The sequence below is a fragment of the Gymnoscopelus microlampas genome (assembly GCF_963454915.1).
Source record: "Gymnoscopelus microlampas genome assembly, chromosome: 15".
In the NCBI taxonomy this organism is placed as follows: Eukaryota; Metazoa; Chordata; class Actinopteri; order Myctophiformes; family Myctophidae; genus Gymnoscopelus; species Gymnoscopelus microlampas.
The window spans coordinates 45280860-45287682 of NC_139952.1; positions in this window are offsets into that span (position 1 = coordinate 45280860).

Consider the following 6823-nt stretch of genomic DNA (forward strand, 5'->3'; position numbering starts at 1 on the left):
CTCAACTGAGACCAGTCTTCCTCACTCACACCACAACTGTGTTTACCCGTCAAAATGGCTGCTTTGAACATTGTTCTTTGTTCAAGCTTTGAAGCCTTTGAAGCTGACTCAGTCAGTCAGGACATTATATGAAGGCCCCTTAGCAATATGGCTGCAGGAGATGAAGGTCATCATGTCTCTTTGATTACCTTTAACTAGCCATCTTGCAGGAGCAGGACACAGAGGGTTATTTAAGCCATTGGTTCTCAAAGTGGGGTCCGGGGACCCCCAGGGGTACTTGAGGGAGTTCCAGGGGGTCCCCAGCTAAATGATAGATTAGGCACCAAATGGACCCTTATTGGTCTGTAACTCTGAGAGTGTACAAATGGTTCCATTTGTACACTCTCAGAGTTAAATTGACATAGATTTTACAATATAAATTGCGGTCCAAGTGATAGAAATGCCATTAAATGGGGAAGAAATGCCATTAAATGGGGGTCTGTAGCCCTAATGCATGTCAAACTGTGGGTCCTTGAAATTCAAATGGTTGAGAATCACTGCTAGAGCCGTAAAACGCATCCAAGTGGAGTCAACTGGTGAAGGAGCAGACTACATACTACATACAAACAGCATGCCTCCACAAACAGGTAAACACTAGCCCAACCTTTTAAAGACCCATGATCCAATATGCTCAGCTGTGTAACATTATGTTCAGGCCTACCGGTATGCTCCACCCACCTGGGACTGGGTGGCCACCCCTCAGATACAATAAGTTCAGGCAGGGCAGGCTATAATAGTAATTAAGTAGAGAGGCTACCTGATAATGCTCATAATCTTGGAGATATTGAGGGTGCTAGCCGTAGATCATTGGTTCTCAAAGTGGGGTCCGGGGACCCCCAGGGGTACTTGAGGGGGTTCCAGGGGGTCCCCAGCTAAATGATGGACAGGGACCAAATGGACCCTTATGGGTCTGTAACTCTGAGAGTGTACAAATGGAACCAAATGGACCCTAACGGGTCCATTTGGTTCCATTTGTACACTCTCAAGAGTTAAATTAACATTGATTTTACAATATGAATTTGGGTCCCAGAGACATACATGCCATTAAATGGGGGTCCGTAGCCCTAATGCATGTGAAACTGGGGGTCCTTGAAATTAAAATGGTTGAAATCACTGCTAGAGAGCCGTAAAAATCTTCTATTATGGCTTATCTTTTCAAATGGGGGTCCGCGGTCTAATAAGTGTTTATTTGGGGGTCCTTGGCACGAAAAAGTTTGAGAACCACTGCCGTAGATTACGACTCTCGTAGATGTATTTGACGAGGGTCGTAACCCCCACCCCCATACACATTTCCCACTGGATTTTCAGCTCCTAAACCCGTAGGGTCTCCAAACATGTACAAATGCAATCTCCAAACATGTACAAATGCAAATTGCCCCAAATGATAACTCACTTTACGGGGTTCTAATGCAATGTAATAATCTATATGTTTTCAATAAAAAATCTGTGGCCGATTCTGTCGGAAATTCTCAATGGGCGGTAGTGGCGAAGCGCATCCGGAATTACACTAAATATAAACAGGAAGTAAACGAGGGGGGGAAAAAAGACAGACGGGATTAAAACACTTCTTTATTGGAAAATATGGATTATTACATTGCACTAGAACCCTGTAGAGTGAGTTATCATTTGGGGCAAGAGCACTTTTTTTTGTTGCAATTGTACATGTTTGGAGACCCTACGGGTTTAGGAGATGAAAACATGTGTATTGTCCTCTTAACTTGGCTGAGTACCACACAGATGATTAATAAGCTATAAAGGTAAAGAAAACAATCAAAAAGCAATACTCTATGATACATCTTAGAAATCAGAATACTCCTTCACCAATGAAAAAGGAATAACAGCAATAAGATCCACCACTTACTTAAATAATGCAGAGGAAAATAGAAGCCAACAGTATGACTTCACTAACAGAGGACACTCATGGCCAGGCTTTTATAGACCTGCTCTAATCAGCTCAGGTGCGCCTCATTAGGCCTAAGCCCCACCCACCTATTAGGCCTAAGCCCCACCCACCTAGGAGGACTGGGCAGGAAGGTAACCTCGGTCCCAGCCTCACCAGTGATGAGCTAGAATAAAAAAGAAGGATGGATTACAGGGGCGTGTCCCAGCGTAGTACCGGGGTATTGCACATGCGCAGTAAAATCCTGCCTGAACATACAAAAAGGCTCAGTAGATGGCAGCGTGTGACCCTTAAACGGTAGTGTTTGTTTTGTGTCACTTCAGTAGCCACGGAGACCTGCTGAAGATCTTTATTTGCTGAAATTAAATGTTAATATGGCCAAAACAAGTAGGCCTATTTAGTGCCATAATAGGCACAATTGTGTGGCATATCACTGAATGAATATTAGCCCAAAGTTATAGAAATCATTAAAATTCTCATCTACTGATGCTTTACTGTCAGGTATTTTGTGCAAATTGAAGTGCTCGAGATTCAGATGTGCTGTAGTGTGGTAATAAACAGCATTGTTTTTAATTACACAATAACCATGACCATACATATAAATAGAAATACTTTTAAATAGGAAAATGTTATTGCTCCGAAATTGCATTTGGAACTACATACAGAGTATGACAACTAGTGTAGGCTACTTTATTGGATTTGTAGCCCACATATTAAGACTATATTTGGAGTCGCTGCATAGAAGAGATTAGGTAAAAAAAATATATATATATATATATATATATATATATATATATGTGGCCTATGCGTTTAGATATGCTCACAGTATAAAAACTTATATTCGTCTTCAAAATGTATTTTTATTTGTTGATTGTGAACACCACATGATAGATATGCATATTAATAACTTGGATATGGGGGTTTATGTCACTTTGTTGTTGTTCTTTATAACTATGTAAGTCATTTAGTCCACTTGTGTATTAGAATTACAAACCTCCAGCTGTTTAGGTGCTGAGTGGAGAGAACAACAAACACACACCTCGACTGACTGAGAAGGGATCCTGGGGGTTTTTATGTAGCGCCTCTGCTGGAACACTCCGTCGTGCACTTCCTGATAACACTGCGCATGTGCAATACCCCGGTACTACACTGGGACACGCCCCTGTAATCCATCCTTCTTTTTTATTCTAGGTGATGAGGGGAGGTGGAAACAGGTTACTAAAGCCTGGTCACGACCTAAAGCAGCGAGTGCATCCACACATGAGCGTATGCTGACGGCAAACGCTACGCTAGCCCCGTACACACCCATGTTATAGGAAAAACCGGACCGGAACTTCCGGTTTCTAACTTAACATGGGTGTGTACGGGGCTAGCGTAGCGTAAGCGTAGCGTTAGCCGTCAGCATACGCTCATGTGTGGATGTACCCAGTGTCTAGGAAGCGAACAGTCTTCTCCCGGGTGGTTGAAGCCAGAAGGCACCAAGCGAGCTGAGACAGAGCGCAAACGTCGAGGTACAGACGGCTGTGTTGTTGACGGACAACGGATGATGAGAAACAAAAATACAACGGATGCACGCTTATGAGAAACAAAAATAAATATTCACTACTACGACTACTTTTGTATTTGACATTTTTCAATTTCTCTAAATATTATAAACTTTCACATATCGCGTATGAAAAGGCTACTATGGGCTACAGTGAAGTCGGACCGAATGACTGAAACGTTTTTTCTTTTTTTACTCTTGGTGTGGGGATTATGCTATGAAAGAAGAGAAATTGCAACTGCTATAGTCCATGGGAAACCATAAACCTGCATCTAAATGAGTTGCCATATTTACATATTAACATTGAAACTCCGCAAGATATTCCTCTACACTTATTTAGTGAGAACATTGCTCCTCCTGCTGCTGAGAGCATCTCAGCACTAGCATTACTCCTGCCTGCCCCTGCCGCCAGCCCCGCCCCTCGCCCCCTTCTGGCTTCAACCACCCGGGAGAAGACTGTTCGCGTCTGGCTAGGAAGTCCTGAGTGGACAGGATTTCCGTTTCCCCCGGAAATGATATTTTTTGACCAATCACAACACTCGTTTCATTCACGGAGAATGTTAACAGATTTGTAAAGCATCAACGTCATTTCCTTGAGCGGTACTTCCGCCAAATTCAATCATTTCCGGTTGTCAACTTCCTAGACAACCAACATCCCAGGTCTTGCCCAGCCTAGCAGGAAGGAGGCATTTCTACAGTCATCATATTTATTTTTCACACTCACTGTCTGTCATCATATTTACTATCATACTCTCATCAGATTGAATGCACACATACTTTCTTATACTTCATAACTGTTTATTTGTGATTACAATGTTATTTTGTCCAATCTGTATGGTAGAGTATGTTAATACAGTATAACTTCTACAATTGGAAAGCACCCCGTCCCCAATAGGTCTCCGTGCTCTTCTATTGAGACATTTTAGATCCTGTGTCGGGTTTAACACTGACTGGTTGACAAGTTTCTCCCCTGAGAAAGCAGTCAGTGGTATAAAATGTCAGCACTTGAGCAGGAGCCTTGGGTTCAAATCCCAGGCAGGATATGAAAGTTACAGAGGCTAGCTCTAATGTTTTGATTGGAACATCAATGTCTTATTGTGATATTATGAACACAGACACAGAGAGCAAGCTGAATAAAAGGGCTCTCCCCAAAGCATGGAACAATAGTGCTGCTCCACTATAATCTCATCTCAACACCATAATTGTTTTAAACTTTTGTAATTGTGTGGGTGTGCTAAAGACTGTAACGTGAACAGTTGACTTTTGTTTCCTAAGAAGAACTATGTGACTTCTATCTGAGAACATGCGTGTGTATGTAAATGTATGTACTGTATATCGAACAAATGCCTTTATGTGGTACATACACCACCACTAGTGGCTCACCAGGTAGAGTGCATATCATTAAGGTTCAGTCCATACACAGCGACCAGGGTTCAAATCAGACCCACGGCCCTTTGCTGCATGTAGTTCCCCATCTCTCACAGGTCTTTCTCCACTATCAAATAAAGGTTTAAAGCCCAGAATAATGACTGAAGAGAAAAACCAAATCCATGTCTTCCATACACCCTCTTTTGAATTGTTCAACTATAAAGCTGTGCCCTGCTGTGAATAAACCAGAGCACTTTGAAACCTGACTAGTTGTGTCAAGTTTAGTCTACTGTTCTGCGGCCAGGACTTCATCAGCTTATACTCACATCACCATCTCAGACCGAGGGAGCTTTCATATTATGTGAATGTGATTTCACTCAGCCTCCACACACCTAAATATGTTCTTCACAAATGTTTAGTCACTCTGATCCAATGTGCTGCAATGTTTAGGCAATTTTACAAATGAAGGCTTTTTACGGCATTGTCTGTGTCCAGAGCTAATCTCTCCATGCCATTCCCATGTGGATCTCAAGATCTACAATTCGATTTTTTTTCAATAACCAAATTTACATAAAAAGATTATACAGACAATCCTAGAATGTCCTTTGACTGCACACAATACAGTACTTACACCAGACATATATAATATAAAACAATAATTATTAATTATTTTATATCGTGCTAGAATATACCATTTATCATTTACATCTAAGAACTCAATATTTCCTCACTCGTGAGCAATCTTCTTACATTGTCTTGTAAATTGTAACTCGAATTGTCTCTACGTATTTCGTGAATTGAATGTATTTTAACTAGATGATCGCTAGAAAGAGAAACAGATGCGGTGACAACAGAGGGTGTGTATAGGAGTGGACCTTTATTCAAATTAAATCTTTGCACTAACATCAGCATCACTATTCCTGTGCATAACACAATTCAAACCAAAACAAAAAATAGCATCTCAGTTCCCTCTGGCACACAAACACACTCGCACTCACGCACACGCACGCACACACACACACTCACACAAATGCAAAAGAAACATGGATGCATAAAAAGGGTCATACGCTAAGTTTTGACAAGACAAAAGGTCAATAATACACTTGAGAACCAACAAATCAAGATTAATACAAGACCCAATAACAACAGTAACATTTCAGGATTCAGGGACATTTCAGTGTCACATGTCATGAGCTGTGGTCTTGGTAATGTCTGTGGCCATACAGGTGACATCTGAGCACATTTATGCTTCTCCTGCAATCCACAGACAAATGTAATGAAATCTTACCCTGACGTGTGTGTATACTAAATACAATACAGATGACATGATCTGGAGTTCATGTCCGCCGATCGAGCTGTCCTGTTTGTACTCGTTGCTCAAATAAATAAGTGAGGCATCAAGCCCAAATTCAGACCCAAGAGGTGATATCAGAAACTTCCTGAGTGAGCAAGTTGGAAGCTCATCTGGAAGATTAATGTGAACCCAGTGAAGTGGAAGCACGAGACTATTGTTAAAAAGGTAGGGTAAGTGATTTTCTTTGGTTGAAGTAAGTGTTAAATTGCTCTATATTCTGATAGTACTCATTGCTATAGTGTTTGTTCAGTAACAGGAGTCTCCCTGTCTCTTAAAACCTTTTTGTTTTAACCAGAAAATATCACTTACCCTACCTTTAAGAACAATAAAATGTGTGTAGACAGACAGACTACATAATCTACGGAGTGCATCATCAATGAGTGAAGCCTGATTTATACGCTGTGTGTTGTCCAGCGACAATAGGCCATCTACAAGCTCACAATGCATTGTGTCACTATTTTCAGGCGTAAGGCACTGGTTTGTTCTGAGATTGGAGTGGGTTGATGATGATGGCTCTTTAGGGTAAAAAAAAATGGTTGTCTCCAGTGCAGCCGTCTGTGGCCTGTATTCTCTGACAGAATCTACCTGGATGTGACCACATCATCTTTAGTTCCTCGGC